This window comes from Triturus cristatus, chromosome 7 (assembly GCF_964204655.1).
Source record: "Triturus cristatus chromosome 7, aTriCri1.1, whole genome shotgun sequence".
Taxonomy (NCBI): Eukaryota; Metazoa; Chordata; class Amphibia; order Caudata; family Salamandridae; genus Triturus; species Triturus cristatus.
Genome location: NC_140590.1, coordinates 1,103,346,519 through 1,103,373,187, shown reverse-complemented (window position 1 = coordinate 1,103,373,187; position 26,669 = coordinate 1,103,346,519).

The following is a 26,669-nucleotide window of genomic DNA, read 5'->3' as shown; positions in this document are numbered from 1 at the left end:
TCTCTCCTCTCAGCAGAACCAGATAATGGCAAACTTTCCCTCTCTTTTTCCACACTTATACATGTTAATTTCAAATCTCAGTGCTTCCCCCTTTTTTTCAAATGTAATCACACATTTCTATTGGTTGAAAACCAACCCTTTTCCAAAAGTACCCTTCCCCCAACTTGACTTCTGCCTAGTACCCTTCCCCCAACTTGACTTCTGCCTGCTACCATAGCAACAGCTCATGGAACACTGCTGTGTGGAGTTAGGTCAGAAGTTCGCCAAACAATGTTTCAATTCCACAGAGCAAGAGTGCTTGACTTTTCAAACCTAACAGCAAATCCATAGTACTGTTCTTTGGTAACACATTTTTCTGTACCAATACAAAACATGCTTCTATAAATTTACACATACAGCCTAGTTTTTATTCTAGAATGGTATGAAACAGCCAATCAGTTCTTTTTTTTATGAAAAAAATATGTATGCCTCCATTTCCAAACTGTCTTTCATTTCTTTTTACCATTCTACTGAAATACACCTCCTGAGTGCATCCAGATCTCCTTGAAAGATGTTCACAGTGTGGATTGTAGGGCACAGCTATGTCTTCTGGAGTGAAAAGTACACAGAGAAAACAGGTATGGTGAGAGACCTTGCTTTGCCAAATGTAGACATTAAATGGATTGGTCAGAGAGGGTTAAAGTGGCACCAATTGGTGAAATCCTTCATGCAAAACCAACACCCTGACCTCATAATAGTGCACTGCGGTGGCAATGACCTAGGCACTTTGACTGGGGTAGGTCTGGAAATGCTTATGAAGGACACCTTTGCACAACTGTTTTCACTTTTCCCTAAAACCGCCTTTGTGTTTTCTAACATATGCCAAAGGCAAAAATGGAACTGGTCCAATCTTTTCTGTCCACAGATTGACAAAGCAAGAAAGCACGTCAACAAATCTGTTTCTGCTTTCCTCCGTGACTATGGTATGGGTTCCATTTACCACAACAACTTGCGTTACGACATGCAAGACATTTATAGAGGAGATGGTGTGCACTTCAATGATGAAGGGAACAGAGTCTTCCTCTTGAACCTTAGACTCTGCATCGGTACTTACTTGTAGGTACCACTAAAAAATAACTTCATAAACACAACGGCTCTTTTTAGAGCCACATAATATATAAACTCTTAAATCTGCATTTCATTTCATTTTTTTTATTTTTTTTTACCGTACGCTTACCGTACGCGTACCCCGTGATTTTTTTTAAAATCAATAAATGTTTTCTTTGTACTTTTCTGTCCTTCTTTGACCCCCTTACAAATGTTAGGGGGTCTGTAACTCTCCTCCTTGCCCCCTTTTCTTGTTATCACTCTTTTTTTTCTGAGTGAAACACACGAAATGGCGGCCGCCACTTCCTGGTTTCGGCCGATTCGAATGTTTACTAAGATCTAAGAGCCAATCAGAATCGCGCTCGCGCACGCCACCGTAAGCGTACGGTAAGCGTACCATAAGCGTACCGTAAGCTGGCTCAGATATATATATTGATTTAAAGGCTATTTTCTCTGAATCTACTGAACAGATTTACACCAAACCTACAAAAGGCACTTCCTTGACCTGAGGACTACCTCTCTGCCAAATTTCAAGTAATTCTGTTCAGCCGTTCGGGCTGTAGCCCTGTCTAAAGGTCCTATGGAAAAATGCATGGGAAAAACGCGTTTTGGGACCCCCCTTTTATCTCAGCCCCCGCTTGACGAATCCCCCCGAGACCTTCAGGGTAGGAGCGGAGCGTAGCGCCCCACCTATTTTGAAAACTTCGCGAGGATTCGTCGACCGGCGCCAAAGTTATTCAAAATAGAATGTTGCGGATTTCCTATGGAAATGTGGTCCTAACTATAACTACCTACTGGCGACCGCCAGTAGGTAATATATATATATTATCTACTGGCGGTCGCTAGTAGATAGTTATAGTTACAACCTAGTTTCCATAGGAAATTTCAAAATTCTATGTTGAATAACTTTGGCGCCGGTTGACGAATCCTCGCGACATTTTCAAAACTAATGGGGCGCTCCGTTCAGCTCCTACCCTGAAAGTCTCGGGGTGATTCATCAAGCAGGGGCAGAGAAAAAAGAGGGGTCCCAAAACGCGTTTTCCCCATGCATTTTTCCATTGGACCTTTAGACACAGCTACAGCCCGAACGGCTGAACACAATTACTTGAAATTTGGCAGAGGTAGCCATAAGCTCAAGGAAATGCCTTTTGCAGGTCTGGTGTAAATCTGTTCAGTATTTCCTGAGAAAATAGCATTTAAAAGCATATATATATGTGGGCGGAGCCTAACCACACATCTCATCCTGAGATCTGATTGGCTGTCAGCACTTCATCCAAGAAGTGTTGGCAGCCATCTTGGGACCAATATACATGATAGCACCTCATTAAAAAGCATTGCAGTTAATAGAAGGTTTTAAGACTTTAGTTACATTATAAATCATTTGTTGATGGTACCATACTCATTTTAGGAATTGTGGTATGTTCTAAGGTGATTTCACCATGTGAAAAAGCCTTCTGCTGGGATATCATGATTGAGAGAAAAATATTTTCTCATGCTTTTACCACAGAGGTTTGGAAGGTGATCTATAAGCTAAACTGAGTGCTTATTTTCTGTAAATTCACATTATCTTTCTCAGTCATGTGAGAATGAAGTCTGACATACTCAGTAAAACATGGACATCCAACAAGGGCAGAGACTGTCAGTTGATTCCTTTGTGTTCTACTGCAGCTTCCCAGAGTGTTCCAAAGAACTACTAGAGCGCTAACAGTCCTACTTATGATAAACGTATGGCACACCTGAAGCCATCTTGCTTGGATTAAAGTGGTAACACTTAAAACATTTAATTTAAAAAGGAACAAAATGAGGGGGTTCATTTTTCCATAAAAAGTCTGATTAGGGCTGCAGAAAGAAAAATTAGGGCACATTTTGAGTGACTTCTCAAATCCTCTTCTATTTAATTAAAACATTCTGACATGCAGACTGAAACATGCACTTTCAATACCAGCAGCAGTTTTCGCTGGTGAGCAGTAGCTTTACTACAGTGATCTAATGAGCAAAAAGAGTGCTAACATTCTGAATTTATGGCAAATGTGTGACACATCTGAATGCCTTCTTGATGGAATCAAAGTAAAAAACTGAAAGTATTTCCTACTGAGGAGACTGCAGTAAATGAGGAAATTAGGAGACTTCATAACAAATAAGTCTCCCAAGATGGCCACCAGAGACAAAAGAGCCCAAATGTAGCCCAAATATCACCCAGATGTAGCCCAAGTATAGCCCAATGACAGAATGTCCCAGAATGTTCTTAAAAACCACCAGAGCGCTTACTGTCTTCATTGTGACAAAAGTATGGCACACCTGAAGCCATCTTGATTGGAATAAACTGGTAACACTTAAAACATTTAATTTAAAAAGGAACACAATGAGGGGGTTCATTTTGCCATACAAATAATGATTAATGCTGAAGAAAGAAAATGAGGGCACATTTTGAGTGACTTCTCAAATCCTCTTCTATTTCATTAAAAAATTCTGACATGCAGACTGAAACATGCACTTTCAATACCAGCAGCAGTTTTCCCTGGTGAGCAGTAGCTTTACTACAGTGATCTAATGAGCAAAAAGAGTGCTAACATTCTGAATTTATGGCAAATGTGTGACACATCTGAATACCTTCATGATGGAATCAAAGTAAAAAACTAAAAGCATTTCCTACTGAGGAGACTGCAGTACATGAGGAAATTAGGAAACTTCATAGCAAATAAATCTCCTAAGATGGCCACCGGAGACAAAAGAGCCCAAATGTAGCCCAAAATCACACAAGAACAAATTCATTTTGGTTGTAGACATGGGGAGACTAAGTGATTTGACCAGAATCACAGAATGTCGAGCTGAAGCAGAAACTTCAACCTGGTTCCCCAGATGCAAAGTCTGCAGTTCTGGAAGTAACACCACATCCTCTCCCCTAAGTGCAACATTTAATCAAGTGGTCAACTGGATAAAAAAAACATAAAGATAACAAATAATTTAAAAGTGCTTTGTCGCTATTTGAAAACTCAGAAAATCTGTCCTTATTTTAGTCTTTTAGAGCACTAACCATAATTGTGATGCCAATAAGACCTTCTCATATATGTAATTTCTAAAGGAAATGCTCTAGGTATTACAGTTTTGATTACATCAAGATGATGTCAGGCGTTCCACACTGTTGTAATAAATATAGAATGTTAGCAATCTAGTTGTTCATTAGGATACTGTTGAGAGGCAGAGGCCAGGGGCACAGACTCTGAAAATTGAAGGCAGGTAGGAGGGTGCAAAGGCAACAATTTAACCACACTGAGCAGGCAGGAAGGACCGTGGAAGCACAACAGACTATGGAGGGCAATGGAAAGGGGGGCAGGGGCAACAAACCAACAATACAGGACTTACAAGAGAGGCTGTGGCAATGTAATAGTTTGGGCAGAAGGAAGAGGCAATGGTAGTACAACCATACATGCCAACAGACCCGATTCAGCCAGGAAACGTCCAATGTTTTTAAGCTCAAATGGGCTTTATTTGATCTGTCTCCTGTCAACAATCTCCTCTTTTTCAATGTAACTCAAAGGGGAAAATCAATACGCCAGTTTTTTTTCACAATCTCCCTCTTACCAAGTTCAAAATGTTCGCAAGTATGGTACATTGGATCATGGAAGGAAATGGGGTAAGGACATGGACTTGGATAACAGAGGACAGGAGGGACATGGAGAGGTGCACCAAACTGACCCTGCAGGGCAGGCATCAGGGTTTGCTGCAGCACAATACACCACACAGGGCATGCAGGACGGGAGTGCAGCACAACAATCCATAGAAAGCAAGAGGGAGGGGACAGGCCCATGCACATGGACAACAGAGAACAGAGGGGCAAGAGGCAATGGTAGCTAGCTGACCATAATGGACAGACAGGAGAGAAAGCTGCAGCATAACAGACCATAAAGGGCAGGAGGGACGGATCAGGGGCATTACAATGGAACTGACAAGCCAGGAGGGAGGGAGTAGGGGTCTGCACATGTAAACAGAGGGCTGGGGGCAAGAAGGCAGGGCAGGAGCAGCAAGATAGCCATGGAGGTCAGGCAGGATGGGCACTAGAAGCAAGACACACCATGAAGAGCAACAGTGAGACTGTGATGGCATACACACAGACCATGGAGGGAAGGTGGGAGGGGGTCAGGGGCAGCTAACTGACCACACAGGGAAGGTGGGAGGGGCCATGTCAGCACAGAAGACCATGCATGGCAAGTGGGAGGGTTAGTGGCAGCACAATGGCTATGATGGGCAAGAAGGAGGGTGCAGGGGCATGCACAAAGGACGATGGAGGATAGAAGGGAGGGTCAGGACCTGTGCACAGACAAGAAAGTTCAGGGGAAGGGGCCTCACAACAGACCACACGGGGCAGGCAGGAGGAGGAGTTGCAGCACAACAGACCAGGGAGAGCAGAAGGGTGTGGCAGTACAATGGACCATGTAGGACAGGAGGAAGAGGATAGGGGCATGGCATGTGGACAGGCAGGATGGAGGTGGCAGGGACAGGTTACAGTCATCTGACAATGCTAGGCAGGTGGGAGGGGAGTGGCAGCTCAACAGAACACTCAGAGTAGATAGGAGTGGCAGGTCCATGGAACATGGTGGGCAAAAAGGATGGAGCAGGGGCATGCACAAAGACATCGGAGGGCAGGGGGAAGGAGAATAGGGGCAGCAAGGTAAGCTCAGAGTTTAAGCAGGAGGTCAATGATTGGGCATAGAATTGGGCAATGGAGGGCAGGAGGAATGGACTGGTACATCATACTAAATTGAGGGCAGTGGCAGCACATCAGACCATGCATGGCAGGAGGGAGGAGGCTAGTCCATGGATTCACACAACAGAGGATAGGGAGGAGGGGGATGGGGCAGCAAGCTAACTGTTCAGAGAAGGCGGGTATTAGGAACTTTATTGTTTTTAAAACATTGTGTCTGTGCGAACTACTTAAAATATGAACAAGTATGCAGCATAATCTCACTTTTATTCAGGAAGAAGAGGACGTTTGTGACTGTGACTCTGGGCTCACTTGGCAGAAACACCCCCTGACCCTCCACCCCCTATCGCAAAATGTAATGTCCGTGAAAAGGGTAGGTGAACACAGTGTTATATAGAACATAGTCCTGAGAGCACGATTGAAAATGAAATCTAGATATAGTGTATGGTATAAACTATGCACCAAAAAGGGTGATATAAGATGAACCGGGCGTGAAATATAATATGCAATACATTGTGCGCAATGACAGATTCATTGGAGAGTGCGAGATAGCACAGGCACTAGCGCGTGCTATGCGATATGCGCCTTGGAGTGTAATATGCACAGGGCAGTATTGTGTAACCTAACTAGTCTCTAAAGTTGTAATATAAAATATGTGCTGGGGAGTGTAACGTTACATATGCACTGTGACAAAGATATGGATCCCAGATTGTAATATGTATGGCATAGCACTGTGCGTTATAACATAGGCATCGAGGAAGGGCAATATAACCCGTGCGAAGACAAGTGTGGCATGACATATTCACGGGGTGGTGTTACAGTGCACATGGGCTAGAGAGTGTCATAGCATATGCACTAGCTAGTGGAATACAACACAGAGGTGTGTGGCACTCGGCAGGCAATGGCGGGTGTAACACAGCATTGGGCTCTGTCAGGAGCGCGCTGTGACTCTCAAGTGATGTTCGTCCCCTTTCCAGAGAGTAAAATAAAAAGTATTACACATCCGGCAGTGAATGTGTGTTTTATTAACCGTGAGGAGGGTTTCTTGCGTAGTTTTGGTCGAATTTTTTTCGAATCCCCTTTGAATGTCTTGGTGTGCATGTGTATTAAATGTGCCCGTCAATAGCTACCCATGTTTGTATAAATAAACGACAAGGGTGTCTACCGGGATTAGGAACGGTAGGGCATCAGACATGTCAGAGCTTCACTAGTGGTGTAAATACATTCCACGTGGATTCATTGTATGCATAGTCGCCTTTTAATGAATATCACGCAAATCGTCATGGTGATAGGTACGTACGGTTTGTCCAGCATGTCCTAGGTGTGTCTATAAATATATATTTTTTAAAAATAATAAAAAACAGTGGCCGGCCCTGGGGATTGGGGTCAAAAAAATATAATTAGGAGACAGGCCCTGGGGGATGGGGTCATCAGGGCCAATACATTAGAATAAGAAGGGGAACCGCACAGCCCCCCTTCTTAAAAAATTCAAATAAATAAAAGACTGGCATCGTGCCGGAGGCCATGCCCCCTCCGTGCAGCACTCTGCAAACGCGCCCCCAACAGGCATCTCCAGTATGCGCCAGGGAGCTGCGCTGCAGACAGGTGTTCTGAGGCCAAGCTCCTTTTTACACCTCTCTGCAACGCAGCTCTGTGGCGCTTACTGGAGGTACCTAGTGGTCTAGTTTGACCCTAGGGACCCTTAGGATGCAAGAGGACTTAATCTCTCAACTTAGAACAGCCACAGGGCGCGTTTACACAGTGGTGAAGGGAGGGGACGGGGCCTGAGGTGACGTGTGCAAACACGCACTATGGCACATTTTGAATTGGGGATATAATTTCCCTTCAATACTGAGGGCCCCTGGGGGCTAACTAGCCCACCAAGTGCTTCCAATAAGCGCCACTGAGCTGCATTGCAGAGAGGTGGTCCAGGCCGTGCCACTTTTTACACTTCTCTGCAACGCAGCTCTGTGGCACTTACTGGAGGTACCTAGTGGGCTAGTTGGACCCTAGGGACCCTCAGGATTCAAATGAACGTAATCTCCCAACTAAAAACGGACACAGGGCGTGTTTACACAGTGGTGAAGGGAGGGGACGGGGCCTGAGTTAACGTGTGCAAAAACGCCCTGTGGCCTGTTTTAAGAGGTAGTTTTAATCCCCATGCCCTATTATATACTAGGGGCTTACAGAGGAGGTCATGCTAATCAGAGGGGGACCCCAACGCATAATGTTCCCTAGTGTATGTAGGTGTTTTCACTGTATTCTAAGTGTCTTTTAACATAGCACTGGCTCTAGGACTGGTTAGTCAGACTCAGTTACCACCAGTATCCGTCTGAAAAAGTTGAGGGTACAGGATGAGTTTGCAACAAGGCTTCGTTCTGCTCTTCTTTTTGTTCTTTCTGCACGTTATCCTTCTTCCTGCACTTTTCTTCATCTTTGAGGACTTCTGTTGCTTCTTTCTGCACTTCTTTTGTTTCTTTCTGTGCATTTTTTCTTCTTTCTTCACATGTCCTATCTCTGTAGGCATAGTTAGAAATTAGCATTTAAAAAACCTTTGAAATTCACAGAAAAAACCAAAGGTTTTAGGCACGTTATAGTTAGGAATTAGCATTTAAAAAACCTCAGAAATTCACTGAAAAAAACATAGGTTTCAGGGGTGTTATAGTTAGCTGGACTTTTCACTTGTACAATACCATTGAAATTCCCCCGTTATAGTTAGTTCAGCTAACTATAACTCGCGCGCCCACAATGCACTGCTGATGACGTCACATATTACATCACTCATGACATGGTCAGTGACATCACTCATGACATCACTGATGACATCTCAAATGACATCACTGATGACATCATCCTTGTGATAGAGTGGCAGACCTCCTCTCACCCTAATATAACCTTTGATACACACATTCAAAAATAGAGACTAACATTTTCAAAACAATGGACATACCAATACCAGTTACAACAACCTCTTCAGTAATTCTAAGATCCACATACACATCCACTCATTCACCAACAGTCCTATACAGTCACTCATACATGTACTCACTCATCATATGTACTCATACACCTATACATCCTGTTACACAATGCCACTCATCCATAGAGTTACTCACACACATAGTCACTCATGCTAATAAAGAATCAAACATACATACTTGCATATACAGTTATACACACACCACCACACTTACTTCTACGGAAACTTACACATACTTAGTCTTTTAAACAATCACTTATAGAAACACATACTTATTCATACAGGAACTCTTTCAATCTCTCACTCTCACATATACTCACATATATACACCAATAGTCACATATACTAGTTTAAAACATATGTAGTTACTCATAAAGACACTATTGAGACAGTCATTCACTCACTAACACACCCATACACACACTCATCCACCCATACAGTCCTGCACACATGCTGTGTTCAACACATACAAACAGTGAGTCACTCATTCATGCACCTATGCACTACGTAATACCCCCCACCGAACCATGCAGACACTCAGACTGATACTCAAAAAACCAACTAATAACCTATATAGACACCCATGTAGCTACTCACCAACCCATGCAGCCACTTATACACAAAGTGAGAGACTGATACAGATATTTACATATTTAAACATTACTCACTAAATATATTCACTTAAAAAACCATAGGTTTCACACATGTTATAGTTAGCTGTACATTTCACTCGTAAAAAACCAATGAAATTCCACGTTATAGTTAGATCAGGTAACTATAACTTGCGCGCCCACAATAAACTGCTGATGACGTCACATATTACATCACTCATGACATGGTCAGTGACATCACTCATGACATCAATGATGACATCTGAAATTACACATTGTGGATTGCGGTCGCGCAAGTTATAGTTACCTGATCTAACTATAACGTGGAATTTCATTGGTTTTTTACGAGTGAAATGTACAGCTAACTATAACATGTGTGAAACCTATGGTTTTTTAAGTGAATTTGCAAGGTTTTGTAAATGATAATTCCTAACTATAACGTGTGTGAAACCTATGGTTTTTTCAGTGAATTTGTACGGTTTTTTAAATGCTAAGTTATGTATTTTTTTTTTTTTCTGGTTTTCACCGAGCACCCACGTTGCGCAGTCCATGCTGTGCGCGCCTCGCCTTTTTTTACAAAGTAACATTTGTTTTTTTCTCCCTTGTGGGTCCTTTAATTTATTTAATAAATGTGATTGTTACTTCTTTATTTTTTTTTTTATTTTTTTTTGCCGTGCGCGTACGGTAAGCTTACCGTACGCGCACTCCGTGATTTTTTTTTTAATTATTAAATGTATTTTTCGTACTTTTGGGTCCTTCTTGGACCCCCTGACAAACACTAGGTTTGTCCCCTTTTCACGTTCCCCACCTTTGTTTCTCAGTGCGAGAGACAGAAAATGGCGTCCGACACTTCCTGATTTCGACCGATTCGAATGTTTACAGTTATGTAACCACCAATCAGAATTGAGCTCGCGCACGGCACCGTACGCGTACGGTAAGCTTACGGTAAGCGCTCGGAGCGCGCCCATAGATATATATATTGATTTAAATGCTATTTTCTCAGGACCTACTGAACAGATTTACACCAGACCTACAAAATGCACATCCTTGACCTGAGGACTACCTCTCTGCCAAATTTCAAGTAATTCTGTTCAGCCGTTCGGGCTGTAGCTCGGACTAAAGGTCCTATGGGAAAATGCATGGGGAAAACGCGTTTTGTGACCCCCCTTTTTTCTCAGCCCCCGCTTGACGAATCCCCCCGAGACTTTCAGGGTAGGAGCGGAGCGTAACGCTCCATTAGTTTTGAAAATTTCGCGAGGATTCGTCGACCGGCGCCAAAGTTATTCCAAATAGAATGTTGCGGATTTCCTATGGAAACACGGTCCTAACTATAACTATCTACTGGCGACCGCCAGTAGATAATATATATATATATATATGTATACCAGGATACCAGGGGAGTATTAGAAAAGATGTGCTGATCCAGCTGAATTTCTTTTTTGGGGGCCTCTGAGACCCCCCCTAAGATTCCTATGGGTTCATGGTATTCCTGCCCTGACCACTTCTAATTTTTTTACTGTTTGTTGTGGGACTCGGCTCAAGCCAATTCCTAAGATGTCTGACTGCACATCCTGGTTTGAAGTGTTGGCAGCCAATCAGATTTAGGCACGGGGACTGTGGGTCCCCAGAGGATTCACATTCCTCTACATAGAAATTTGGATTTTGCTTAATATTTCCAAAATTACTGGACGGATTTACTCCAATTGATAAAAAGTTCGCTTTCAGGTGATGTAATTCCATTCAGCGGTTTGGGCTGTAGTCGTGTCTAAATTTCCTATGGGAATTTTTTTATCCCACACCCTTTTTCTCGTGCCCTGGTTGACGGATCACCACAAAGCGTTCCTTGCAAAAAAGAATCACAAGTGCACTTTTTGGTGAAAAATGTATCCACACGAAAACTCCTGTCGGCCACTAGATCTGACAGAACCACCAGGCACGAACCTAAGGCATCCTCAATGAAATTGCGATTTACAACGCAACGTTGGTGGATAGGGCAGTGAATTTATTGGTAAATAGTCCACAAAGATAAAACAGGCATAATGCCTGCCATGACACGTTTCACTCGACACTGCAAGCTTGGTCACATATAAATATATATATATATATATATATATATATTGTAACAAATCCTCCCTACGGAAGAAGTAGGTCGCACTCCAACAGCTTTTCCTCCTTGCCATTCCATACAATTAAAAGGTCGTCTATGAACCGAACCCATGTAACTATGTGTTTGGTATATCGATGGTGTTACTGGCAAAAGAAACAGAAGGACAATAACTAACAAAAAAATTAAATGTTAAAATGTATCTCTGTTGAATGTTCTAATGCGAACCACAAGACCCATAAACCTGTGGGGTATCACAAGGGTGGGAACAGGAAATTGGTGTCATGGGACTTCCTTCAAATATCTTTATTTAAAACAGTTTGTTTAACATTTGTAAAAACGACGACCGTGAGCAAGGTAGCAGAGCTTACCGAACCGCGTTGGTCAATCTATTGGTTTTGCTAAACTATGGATTTTTGGAAATAAAGAAAAGTAAATTGGAAAGCTGTTGGAGTGCGACCTACTTCTTCCGTAGGGAGGATTTGTTACAATATTGGCGGTTTGGTTCAACCGCGAGGCAACGCACCCGCCGAGTAGCGCCCGGAGCAAAGTAAAACGGAACCACCTGTGAGGATATATATATATATATATATATGCAAATCCCTTACGTCTTGCAACAATAAGGTAAAGCCGCACCCAGGATTGAATTGTAGAGAGAAGTTTTATTGACTGACGCATTTCAACCACACGGTCTTTGTCAAAGTCACTTCCAAAACCGGAAGCGGCTGTATTTAAGTGTTTCCAAAAAACAATGCATGTCCTAGCATATATATATATAGACATAAAAGAAATACACCAAAGTTAGAGTCCAAAATAACATGAAGACAGACTCCAGTCACGTTATTCCTGCAAATGTAATAAGTATTAACAGAGACCTTAATGCAACATATATATGTATATAACGTAAAACAGCAATTAAGAACATTTTTAAAATTAAAAGTAAAATATACAAATTGAGAATGATAATGAACCATCTGTAAAGCGCAGGCATTGACTGATAAACTCAAAAGACGCCTCCCAGGAGTACTAAAAAACCAAGTGGTACTAAATAAAGGTGTAGGTTGATAAAGCCATCCACATGCAGTAGCAGCGGCAAGTGGCTGTGAGTATCAAAGATAAGGGGAAACAAAAGGTTTCACCCCTAATTATATGGCATTTATTAAAAGTAATAGCCTGTAGGTAAAGCAGTACTCTACTGGTAACGGCTGCCTCGGTATGTCTGCTTTACAGTCCTGCTACAAGATGGAACAAATAAAATAAAATAACAGTGTGAATAAAGAATAAGGAAAACAAAAATATTACTGGCCTACACTTTGAAAATCCACACCCGGTGCTATACATATAGAACCTGATGATGTGTACACTACTGGTCCAAGGAGCCGCTTGAAAAGAATTGCAGTCCCATAGTGTTAGAAAAAGTCTATAAACAAACGGGGGTAAGGAAGGGAATTACAGCGATACACTGAGGGTAAAACAGAGACTAATATTAAAGATATCAGTATAAACAGTGTCCAAGGGGGTGTTAGGGCATCATTTGTATATAGTATCTTCTCTATCCTAGATGGACATGAAGGTCTTCCTCACGATTGAGGTCTCCGGGAGCCTTGCTTTGCAGGTGAATGATGTACTCTGATTCCAGGCATCGCAGGTGGCATTCACGGTCACCTCGACGGGGATGCACTGCAATCCTGTCAATTCCAAAATAAGAGATTTTAGAGCTGATATCAGTAGTTTCCCCATGCTCCAGCGTGCAATGCTCAGCAACTGTGTAAGTCAAATACCTGTTCCTAATGGCGCACAGGAGTTGTAGTATACGATTTTCTCAGAGGAAACACAGTGCTACCAACATAGTTCAAGCCACAGATCCAGATCAGGACATAAACAACAAATTCAATGTTGCAGTTGATAAATGGAAGTATTTTCTCGCTTCTTCCAAGGGGCAGTTGATAGCTTTTCAGATTGTGACTGTTGGCGCAGGCCTTTCACAGGCCACATTTGTGAAAGCCAGGGAGTTCTCTTAGCCATGTGCCTGTTCTGCTGCACTGTTGCGTGAAATGACTGTGCACTAGTGGATCTTGTAAGGATTTGCATCTGCGGTATGTGATATGAGGTTTTGGACTGAATAACCTACCTATGACCACATCTTGTCTAACTAGGTGCCAATGTTTGCTCACAATTTCGTGGAGTGCCTGAGAAGCGTTGGAAAAAGTGGTGATGAGTCTCACTTCCTGTTTGCTCTTGTTATGTGTCTTGGGGGTCAGGAGACTATCCCTGTCCCTTGTGGAGGCCTTCCGTATTGCCATTCTAATGGTTTTCCCTGAATAGCCTCATGCTTTAAAGTGGCCAATCATGTTCCCTTGCTCCCTAGATAGTGTCTGTGATGAATTGCAATTGTGTTTGGCTCTGAGGAGTTCTTCATAAGGGATACTCCTCTTAAGTCCATCTGAGTGATGGCTCGGTGCATGTAACAGGCTGTTCACGGCTGTAGCCTTTCTGAACAGACTTTCGAACCTCCACTAAGACATCCAGGAATTCAATTGTTGTTGTATGGACTGCGCTCATGAATCTAAGATTTAAATCATTGGTAGATAGTCCTGCAATGAAATTGTGTAGCGAATCCTGTGGGCCATCCCAAATCAGAAAAATGTCATCAATGTAGCGAGTCCACAGGATGAGGTTATCTGAATAACACTCATTGCCTTGATGTCAGAGGTGCTCCGCCTCCCAACACCCCATAAATATACAGGTGTAGCTGGGGGCGAAGCAACTCCTTATTACAGTACCTGTGTACTGTTTGTACCATGTATCTCCAAAGAGAAAACAGTTGTTGTGCAGGCAGAAATGTAGCATATCTAGCAGTAACACAGTGTGGTCAAACATAGAAATAGATCAGTCACAGCTAAAGTATTTACATGCCTCCAAGCCTAAGTCATGTTTGATGCAGGTGTACAGGTACACCACATCTACTGTTGCAAGGACATATGAGGCTTTCCATGGAATGCCCTGTATTTTTTTTTTTAATCCATGGTGTCCCTGCAATAAGAAGGTAAGTTAAAAACATAATCACAGATGAAGTAGTCAAGGTATATGGAAGAATTTTCTAGAAGGCTTTGGTTGGCTACGATGATCGGTCTTCCTGGTGGTTCAGTGACACTTTTGTGCACTTTGGGGAGCATGGAAAACACAGGGGCAACCAGCTTTTTCACCATCAGTAACAGAAATTCGTTGTGTCTCAGTGTCCCTTGCCTGTGCCACGTCTCTAAAAGTTGGTGATTCTGGTCAATGGTTCTGCTGTATTCCTCTTGGCTAGACCTCAGATAGCTACCTGAGTATTCTAGCTGCCGTGTGGCTTCCACCCTGTATTTATCAATATCCCATTTGTCGGAGGGCTTTACAATAAAGGTGTCGGCCTGTTGGAGAGATTGTAAGCCCACTCTCTGTGCAGGTGTCAAGTTGCTAGCAAAAGAATTGTTTTGTTTCTCCCAGAGTTCCATTAACTCAGTTAATACTGTCTCATGGTATGTGTCTATGCCATCATGTAGTGTGACAGGATTGAACCTGGATTTAGGTTTGAAGTCATTTCTAGACTTCTGATCGGTAGTAATCCCCATAATTGTCAGAAGTTTGCGATCCGTGCCCCAGTCCTTGCTACCCTGCTCAATCTCTCTGATTGTAGTGAGTGTCTCAATGTCACACATAGTCAAAGGGTTGTCATCCCCACTCACGGCACTGGGTTGTGGGGTCACCATATGGGTGATACCACCTTGTTTCAGAGTGTGCACTTTGAGGAGCTTTAGTTTCCTTGTAAACGAGAATATATCAATATGGGCTCTTGGAAAGTTAAAATTGGCAGTGGGGCAAAAAGACAAACCAAGTTCTAAAACTGCGCGCTCCTCAGTCGTGATGTTGTGTGAGGAAATGTTAATAATAGAATTTTTTTTATTGTTTTGCTCACCCATTATTTGTTGCGCTTGGATTGCCATTGTCCTATCCCATAAGGCGTCTCGTTGTCTTTGGCTTTTGCCTCCTCTCCTGGTTTGTCTTTTTCTTGTGCGTTGCTTACGCCTCTTCCTCTTCCCCGGGGTGGTTTCTTTTTGCCACTCACGGTTTCCCATAAAAAATTGTATAAAAGCGGCACCCTGCCCCTCGTCCAGGTCGGGTGGGGCATCTGAGCTGGACACCAAGGTTTCAGACTCCTGCATTCATGCTGTCTTGGTTTGTAGGAAATCCATCCTCATACTTCCGACCAAAGGTCAATATGTGTCCCTGCGCATAGTTGTTGCGGTCCCTGATAAATTTGCAGCATTTCTTGGACTTGATGCCTTCTTCCTACTTCAGTAGTCTTGCATCCATATCCTTTAAGAAGGATGTGATCTCACTCTGGGACTCATGCTTGTCTAGCATCTCATGGAGCACTTTGATCTCTGATTCGACCTGTTCCAACTCGAGAGATGCATATTTGGCCAAGAGATCCAACATCTGTCTGCACATGGATGCCATAAGAGCTGGCCATTCCTCAAGGATCTTAGGGTTCAGATTTTGGTAGGTAGGTGTTATCAGGATACCAAGCCCTCGTGGGACCCGCTCAACCTTGATGTAATTATTGAGCAAAATAACTTCCCAACTCCTGTTAATTTCCTTCTTATACAGCTTTTCCAGCCTGTATAAGTCTTGCATTAATGTTGTTGTACCTCCGCTGGCTGAAATGCCTCCTCCGCTCCCACTTTGGTTTGTTTCACCGTTGGTCACAGTGAAGAGCCATTTTCTAATTGCCTCACACTTGGTTGGCAAGTCGTTGTATAGTCTGCTTTGGTAGTGACAAAACCAGCCACGTTCTCATAAATCAAAAACTCTGTCATGCAATCCTCCTCCGTAATCACGCCTCTGCCCAGTCAAACACAACTGAGCCGGACAATGAACAGAGCACCCCTGCCGCTTTCAAATGTAGACACGGGACATACCAGACGTGTTTGTGCTTGTGTAACAGGAGAGCCAGCAGCCGCTACTTCCGGATTTCCTTTGCTTCCACAAAACGCCCCTGTAGCAAGCTCCTCACATTGCCTGGCAACCAGTGCCGGTGCCTCAGTTCAAATATATATAATATACTTGTGGTCACCAGTAGGTAGTTATAGTTAGGAACTAGTTTCCATAGGAAAAGCATTTTTTGTTTTCCCAATAACTTTGGCGCCGGTTGACGAAACTTTGCAAAATTTTGAAAACTAGTGGGGCGCTCCGTTCAGCTCCTGTCTTGAAAGTTTTGGAGTGATTCGGCATGTGGGGGCTGAGAAAAAAGTGGGGTCCCAAAACGTGTTTTTCCCCTGTAATTTTCCATAGGAAACTTTAGACAAAGCTACAGCCCGAACCGCTGAACTGAATTACACCAAATTTGGCGAAAAGGTAGCCCTTGGTTCAGAAAGAGTCCTTTTTGTCAAATGGTGTAAATAAGTTCAGTAGTTGTTGAGAAATTTGAAAAAAAAAAGTTTTGATATCTGGGGCAGCAGTGGGTTCACCTTCCGAGCACAAGCTTCACTGTGATTGGCTGCCAACACTCCAAACCAGGCTGTGTTGGCAGCCATCTTGAGCCTCGGTGGAACCGAGTCACAAGAAAACAGTGAAATAACTGTTTACAAACAAGAAAAGGGGGCAGGGTAGAAACACCCTGACTCTCTAGACCTGCTCAGGGGGTCCAACAAGTACCCCCAGGGCCACAAAAAGCATTTTTTTAAAATAATTTCTGGGGTCACGAATACCGCCAAAGTTATTTTAAAAAAATGAAGCACGGGCTCCCGCGCTTCATTTAAACGGGGCCCTGGGTGGGCCGGGTCCCGAGGGCAAAGCCAAAATGAAATAGCTGGGCTATGATAATTATGACAGGGCCGCAAGGAGAGACAATATGGTGCCTGTAGCTCTGAAATAAACTCCCAGAGTGGGAGTTACGGATAGACCCCTAGGCAGAGAACAGTCAGCGGGGACGGAATCGGACCGCGGGCCGGTCAGTGGAGCCCCGAGAATCAGTGCACGGGCTAGAGGAACATGCCTGCAGTGTGTCGAGTTGAGGAGTGTTGGGCGACAGCGGCGGCGATAGCCAGAGTGCTGTAAAAGTACCGGAAGACAGCAAAGGTGCAGGTATAGATCTCACACAGAGACAGTGCAAGGAGCAACAAGATGGCACTAGCGCCAGTGAGGTGAGCATGGAGTGCAGCCCCTAAGGCCCCCGGGCAGTGGCCAAGTGCAATCCACCAGAGATCCACAATCAGGCTCCAATGCCAAAGACTATATGGAAATCTTACCATGTTATAATGATGCATCATTTACATCCCATTTAAGAGACAAGTGCCTCTGATTGTTTGCTACTTGCTTATCGTTATTATGATTGCAAGGATAAGGCATACTTATATGACGATCTTCTCGAGGGACAATGAGCTTCATATTGAAAACCTGAGCATCACTAATGTTAATGTTTGGAAACACTTTAACACTTCAAGGGATGTTTCATGGATTATTAGGGAAATATATCTCAGAATTTCTAAAGTTAGTATATGAACTTTAGGCAAAGTAAATCGGAAACGGTGAGCAGAGATTGGGTCTCTCTCTGTCTGTAATGTCTAAAGTTCATGCATTAACTCGTAGATATTCTGAGGTATATTTGTGAACTTTAGACACCTCAGACTTCAAAAATGGGCATTTGACTCTGTGCTGAGCCGGCGCATCTCATCATGATCGGGCCCCAGGTTGTGGCATAGTTATACTTACGTACTATATGTAATTGACTTTTTAATTCTCTGCTCGATTATTGCATTGGTGAGTGGATAGAATGGAATAAATATGGTTAATTCATGTATTTCCAAGGGTTAAAATATTTGTCATTTGAATTCATAAATGTATATCTGCGTCTTTCAAAGTAGGACTCTGCAATCTGGTGTCAACAGTGAATCTAATTTAAATGTACCTCTGCAAGTATGGTAAGAGAGATTCCAGACTTTGCTACCAAAAAGGAGTAGCAATAGTATTATTGTTGTATTTCCCTTGCCGAGCTCTTTGTTTCATGGTGTTAAGAACATCCCTATCTACAGTGCATCCAAAAGGCATCTCCAGGGAAAGAGACCTTGAAAGACAGAACCTCTGGGAGCCTGAAGGGAATGTGCTCTTTCGCTCAGAGTGAGATAGATTTGGTAATCGTTACTCCTTGGAGGATGTGTTTTTCATTTCAGTTTTAAAACAGGATTGCTGCATAGAAAAAAAGTTCAGTATGTTTATTATACAGACATACTTTTAATAAACCTCAGGTATAATATATGCATGTAATTAAGGAATGTGTGTACACAATGGAATTAAATTTAAATTGCATGCTATTACCTGAAATTGCCTTTAACAGCAAAACTGCTTTCCTGCACATACATTCAGACATCTCCAGCCTTATATGCATCCTACTTTAAATGGAATACCTCCAAATCTGGCAAATCGCACTTGACGATTTAGCCAGCACCAAGGAGCAGATATAAAGTGCATTACTTGTTCTGTTTTCTAGGAACCACGTGGCCTAATTTCACCATTTGGAGCCTGATGTTTGAATGTGACTTCACCCGCACAAGTCTCTATTGAACCAAGTGGCATATTTTGTCATGGTTAAAACACAAAATGTACCAAACAGACATTGCGAGTTGCAAACACGTTTTCAACTTACAATGTCAATATTTAGTTTCCTTGAGAATCTCAACGAAAAGGTGACAGCAAAGGCATGTGCCCCTCACTTCGCAATTCACAAGGAAATGTGTTAATTAATGATATGCAATGGTTCTGCCCCTAGCAAAGCAGTGTAACTCTGTGACCATAGTCACAGCGGAAGCTGTCTGTGAGGGAGAACAAATGCCTCGGTGTGGGCACACAGAGGAAGCGATGGAGCATGACCAAAGCCTCTTGGCCATTAAGGCCTTCATTTTGAAACGTTGCAGAAGCAGAGCAGTCAAGAATTTGAGTAGCTCGGGTTGAAACGTGGTGGGATTTCTCTGACCCATTGTGTTCAAGGTGCTGTGCATGGAATCCTAAATCATTTTATGGAAATATTTCTCTTCCAGGTTTATCGTTTCAGTTTGTCTCCCAGACCCTCCATGCTCCTTCGTGCATTGCAATTCTTCAAAGCCCCCTTCTTTCGCTGTTGCACCTTCCCTTCGAACCTGGATAGCTCTCTTTCCTACACTTGCACACCTCACACTACAGCTGGAGGTCTTCAAACTGTGGGGCGCGCCAGCCCCTGCAGGGTTGTAGGTGTATTTCCGAAGGGGCACAAATGCCTCAGCAATGCCTAAAACTAAAGAGGCCTGGAAGCGCGACCTTGTTTATTTGCATGTTTCCAGGCAGTCTTCATGTACAAGCAGAGCTGAAGTTTATGTAATAGGGTAATGGAACTGTGACCCTCAGTTCAATGGGGGTTAGTTCAGTGCATTTGATGATGGGATCAAAAGAACAGAATTTTTTGTGACTATTTTGTTGCTAACACACACACCTTAAACAAAAAATAAATGCACGTTAAATTAATGTTTAGGAAATTAACTCCTATCTTAGAAAACCTCAATTGGCTCATGCGATCACTGCAGATGTCTGTGTGTGTGACCAGAGAGTCACCGAAGTGAATCCAGAATTGCTCTTTGGGAAACCGTGACTTGGATATTTGTTACAGAAAGCACTATGAATTTGAAAGTCATCGTTTTGAAATTTTATTATACACAGTTTAATATGGGCTGCTACAATATGATGTAGTGTTTAGGATACAAGTGTTTTCAATAAATATGTTGTAGTAAAACACAATCAGGCTGCACCTAGTGCAAACATTTTCATGAGTGCCCATTAAAAGGACACACTCCGGAATTCTGCTGGTAGCACACTTGCATTACCTCTAAAAAGGAATAAATCTTTGTGACTCCATCAATTGAACCTCTATAAGCTCATTAGCAGACTTTGCATTTGCTGATTAATAAATTGCACACACATACATTTCTTTTAGACAGCAAGCAAACTGGTGAGGTCTGTCTTTTTTTTTGGTCTCTACCCCTTCCACACAGCCAGGAGCCCCTCTCTCCTTTCACTTTCAGGCAGAGGCACTACAAGGTGAGGCCCGGCTGTATTTTTCACAAAAAATACAGGGAACTGTTTTTGGAAAATTACAAAAGCATGGACTTGGGTCCGCCCAATATAATCTCTATTTATATGCAGATTTCCTTTCAGGTGATTAGAGTGGGTGGCAGGGAGGAGAAGTAGTGGTATGGAGGATGGCAGCAGGGTTGATATTGCGGACAATTTATGTTTTTTTTATGCATGTGCTCTTTTATAAGTCTGATGTTTAGTGTGGATTATGAGCTACATGAAATGAACTCCTGAAATTATCTGAAAAAACCCATTCCTACACTCAGCACTGTCCCTTCCGCTTCCACAATCCTTTCCATAAAGCTTTGAAGGAGGCTTTACATAAAAAAGAAAATATATATATATATATATATATTCACTGAAAAAAACATCGTTTTCACGGACGTTATACTTAGAAATTAACATTTAAAAAAACATTGAAATTCACTAGAAAAAACCATAGGTTTCAGGCACATTATAGTTAGAAATAAGCATTTAAAAAACATTGAAATTCACAGAAAAAACCATAGGTTTCAGGCACATAATAGTTAGAAATTAGCATTTAAAAAACCCTAGAAATTCACTTAAAAAAAACATAGGTTTCAGGGAAAATTATCGTTAGTTGGACATTTCACTCCCATCCGATAACTTATCTTCCAGCGATTCCGAGGAACACAATATTGAAAGTCTGTTCAGTGGGACTCCATTTGCAGGTTAGACCAACACAGAGTGCAGGCAAATGCCACAACAAGCACAGATGGAGTTCTCTCTTGGCAGCCCACCAATTTCGTACTCCCCAAACTTTATCTTTCACTGGCGACACTTTATGTAGGGCTGATACACCCAACAATTTGCTAATTGACAATGTCCATCTCTTTTGGGAAGTTGACTTCCTTGAGCAAACTGTGTATCAAACAAATCTGCGTGCAGAACAATTTTTGAAGGAGTGTAGAGGCATTCTAGGACCTCGTTCTGGGGCTCATCAGTTGACTCTACTTCGCTTGAGGTGTTAAAGATTTTTTGAGGTCTTACACTCAAAATAAGATTAGTGCAAAAACCAACCTTGCAGTCCTACTCATATACTTGCATGGTTTGGGTAAGCCCCATCTTTGCACCGTACATGAGCAGAGATTGGTTTTTTGCTATTGCAGTGCATGCTGCATTTCAATGACAATTCTGCTGCATTACCCCAGTACCTATAAACAATGACAGGTTGTTCAAAATCTGACTAGTCGTGGAACTTTTGTATAACTGGTTTCCAGAGATTTATATTCCTGGAAAGACTATAGCCATTATTGAGTCCTTGATTATGTACAAAAGGTTGGCTACTATTCAGGCAGTACACTGCAAGCAAAAGAGCTCACTATAGCATCAATCTGTACAAGCTGTGTTAGAGCTCTACTGGGTATGTGTTAAACTTTCAGAGTGAGTTCAGGGAAGGACTCCACTCTAAACCCTGTAGAATAAAGATCTTTAAACTTAAAAATTAAAAAAAACTGTAGGTTGCCCTTCCAGTCTAGGAGTGAAAGGTAAGATTTGATGGTGCTGTCCAGTCACTCCTTCACAAAGGTTATAGCATTTATGGGGATGATTTCTATATGGGGTTAGAGCTGTTCGGTGAGCTGTACAAGTTGGCACTGTGGCCTGTGGTACAGTTCATTGTCACTGCAAAGCATTTCCACAGCAGCTTGTTTGTAAGAAGCTCCATAAATCCCAGAACACTGTGTTGTGCTCCAACAAACGACATGCAGTCAAGTTCTTGGATAGGCGTGATGTGTACATGTTCGCTACAATTCATGATGAAAGCACTTCCCCTGTCACAGTTTGGGGTCAGGTGGCTGAAGTTCACATGCCCACCCATATGCTTGATTGCAACAAGTGCATGGACAGAGTGGATAAGAACAACCAGATTCTTTAGCCATAAAATGCAAGTCGTAAAGTTTGACTTGGTACAAGACACTGTTTATCCACCTGATCCAGATGGCAACACATAATGCATATGTTGTTTATCATCAGAATACCACAGGAAGACTCATGTATTTTTTTTTACTTTAAATTGTCTTATATTGAAAGTTGTACTTGTATAGAAGCAGCAGCCGCCACTTCATGTGTTCTGGAGGATGTGGAAAGGCTACAGGAGTGACACTTTGCTGATTGCCTTCCTGCAACACCAAAAAAGGTTCAACCATGTCATCATTGTAAAGTCTGCTCTAAGCAGCGAAAGAGGCAGGAGATTCATGTTTACTGTCCCTAGTGCCCATCTTAGCCAGCCATGTGTTTTTCTGCTTGTATTATGGGGTATCATACTAAAGTGAAGTACTGGGAAATTGATTGAGGTGGAGCTGCCATTAGGTAAACCGTTCAATGGCTGTGAATGGATACCTACCATCCATAGACAACTACTTTTTCTAAGCAAGCATCCACGGAATTTTAGTTCCTCTACTGCAGGAAATCACAGATTTCCTTATGGCCTGCTAGACACCTTTACCTGCTGTCAGAACGTGGTAGGTGTTCTGTTAGCCAGTTGACAAATGCATAAAGTCCACACACTGGACACATAGGTGGACAGAACATATGGCACTTTGTCAGGGAGTAACCTGCGTGGCAAAGTGTTAAAGTCTTGAATAGATTTTTATGTGCTTGTTAGGGAAGTTATGTATTCATTCACGATTTGTGCCATGTACCCCTTTTCAATAACATTGGTTATGATACAAGTTACTAATTGAGTGTGCACACTTTCAAAGCAAGTATACATCTTAGTGAATAAGTCCCACAGGACCTTTGTTTGACACATTACACTTACATGATTGTTTTCACATCTTTAGGATAAGATGTGAAGAAAATTATCAAATAATATATTGTGTCCTGTACACTTTTTCAATAACATTGGGCATGATACATGTTTGTAATAGAGTTTTCACACTGTCAAAGCAAAAGTAGAAGTGTCACCTGAATGAGTCCCACAGGACATTTGTTTGCCTTATTCCTCTAGGGTACTTATGCAGTATTTCCCAGCATGTTTGCCTTAGTTTCAATGGTATATATACACACTCAGTAGGAGGAATGAGGCCTCAATTTGCATCCACAGACTGTAAGGAGTTGGATTTAGCACAGTAAGAGCACTAATAGTGCATGAAAGACACGGTTTCCTGCGCTTCAAGGAGCTGGGGCGGAAGGCATTAGTATAGGTTCACTTGGCAATTATACAGGATTCCTCTGGACTCTGATGAGGACAGAGACATGAACCAGTAGGAAAAGCTTATGGTAGGTGTGCTTTGCCAAGGTTACTGCATAGGTAGAAAGCAGATAGTAAAGGTGGTACAGATACCCATGCCATGACTTCATCTATAAATTCAAACCCATAGGTGCCTCTCTCACCCCGATACTGAATTACTATGAGACATATGGGTAAATGCCTGGCCCACTTGCCATGTTCATCCTCTGTCAGAACTTAGTAGATGTTCAGTTTGCTGTATGATTGTATTTCTTTTCCACAAACTTATTTGCATTTTTAAATTGCACACATTCAACATCATGCAATAAACATCAATAGATTATAACAGTTTATGAAATAGGTAGGATAATGGTCACAATAGTTGTCTTTCTTTACAGTAGAAAGCATGACATACTAGAATATAGTAGATTATTTACCTTTAGTAAGCATGTTATGCAAACTGTGACTGTATGAGAACTAATTAGACCCCAAATATCCTTCCCTGAACTGGACATCATCACTGTGGGCAGTAATTATGTCATATTCTGTAGATGTGCCTTGGTATTGTTGCCAAAAAACAAGAAAGGGCTTGATAAAAAACTTGGACCAGTCCTTAGCTTCAGTTCCACTATTTGCTTTTAAAAAAGATAGAAGCATTTCAAATCAAGTGGTAAGAGCTGCAATACCTTAAACAAGGAAGAGCACAGTACGGGATTTTGTAGGCTTGCCTCCAGTCTCTGGACACCATAAATGTGGTACCTGTGTATGTTACAAATCTACGCAAGAGGGCTCGTTGTTCACCCATAATTCCATTAATTGGAAACATGATTCTTTTACAAACTGTAAATCCAAAAATGTTGTCTATGGCATATTATGCCCTTGTATGAAATTATACATAGGCAAAACAAATCAAGAAGTGCGATATAGAATCTCTCAACACAAATCGAGGATACGTAAAAATGTCCAGACGACACCGTTAGTGAACTATTGGAGATTGAACGTACACTCTGATAAGGAATTAAAATGGACAGTTATCTCGAAAGTGGAACAAGACTGCCGAGGAGCGGATTTGGATGCAAAACTGATTCGGAGAGAGGTTACGTTGAATTCAATACAGCGGTTGATGGATTGAAACAAATTGTCAGAGATTTTTAAATTATGATTTGTAGACTTCTGCCACATATGAGATTAATCATATTATGATTCAAACCATCTTACTGTTCCAACCCGCATTTTGACATCGGAGAGAATAATATAGATTCCAGCATTTGCAAAGTAGGGCTTATAAGAATGCATCCACCTATGCATGTCATTGGAACCTTTGCATGTTACTTTGCATGAAGGAATATCTTTATGTGAAACATTGGCTTACAAACTAAGAGGCACTAGGGGTTTCACTAATAGAATGGATGACTTCATCATCCAGAATGCAGTGTGAAATCGCAGAACCTCATTTCCAGCGCTTCTGCAAAAAATCATCGAGTATTGCTCATGATTATTTATTGACCTCCTGATCTTAATGGTACCTACAAACCATGACAGGTTGTTCAAAATCTGACTGGTCGCGAACTTTTGTATACCTGGTTTCCGAAGATTTATACTCCTGGAAAAACTAAAGCCATTAATGAGTCCTTGATTATGTACAAAAGGTTGGCTACTCTTGAGGCAGTACACTGCATGCAAAAGAGCTCACTATGGCATCAATCTGTACAAGCTGTGTGAGAGCTCTACTGGGTATGTGTTAAACTTTCAGAGTGTGTCCAGGGAAGGACTCCACTCTAAACCCTGTAGAATAAAGATCTTTAAACTTAAAAATAAAAAAAAAACGGTATGTTGACCTTCCAGTCTAGGAGAGAAAGGTAAGATTTGATGGTGCTGTCCAGTCACTCCTTCACAAAGGATATAGCATTTATGGGGGAAATTTCTATATGGGGTTAGAGCTGTTCGGTGAGCTGTACAAAGTTGGCACCATGGCCTGTGGTACAGTTCATTGTCACTGCAAAGCATTTCCACAGCAGCTTTTTTTGTAAGAAGCTCCAGAAATCCCAGGACACTGTGTTGTGCTCCAACAAACTACTTGCAGTCAAGTTCTTGGATTGGCGTGAAGTGTACATGTTTGCTACAATTCATGATGAGAGCACTTCCCCTGTCACAGTTTGGGGTCAGGTAGCTGAAGTTCACATGGCCACCTGTATACTTGATTGCAACAAGTGCATGGACAGAGTGGATATGAACAACCAGATTCTTCAGCCATAAAATGCAAGTCGTAAAGTTTGCACTTGGTTCAAAACACTGTTTATCCACCTGATCCAGATGGCAACATATAATGCATATGTTGTTTATCATCAAACTACCACAGGAAGACTCATGTATTTTTTTAACTTTAAATTGTCTGTTATTGAAAGTTTTACTTGTAAAGAAGCAGCAGCCACTACTTCATATGTTCTGGAGGACGTGGAAAGGCTACAGGAGTGACACTTTGCTGATTGCCTTCCTACAACACCAAAAAAGGTTCAACCATGTCATCATTGTAAAGTCTGCTCTAAGCAGCGAAAGAGGCAGGAGATTCATGTTTACTGTCCCCAGTGCCCATCTTAGCCAGCCATGTGTTTTTCTGCTTGTATTATGGTGTATCATTCTAAAGTGAAGTACTGGGAAATTGATTGAGGTGGAGCTGCCATTAGGTAAACCGCTCAATGGCTGTGAATGGATACCTACGATCCATAGACCACTACTTTTTCTAAGCAAGAAGCCACAGAATTTTAGTTCCTCTACTGCAAGAAATCATGGATTTCCTTATGGCTTGCTAGACACCTTTACCTGCTGTCAGAATGTGGTAGGTGTTCTGTTAG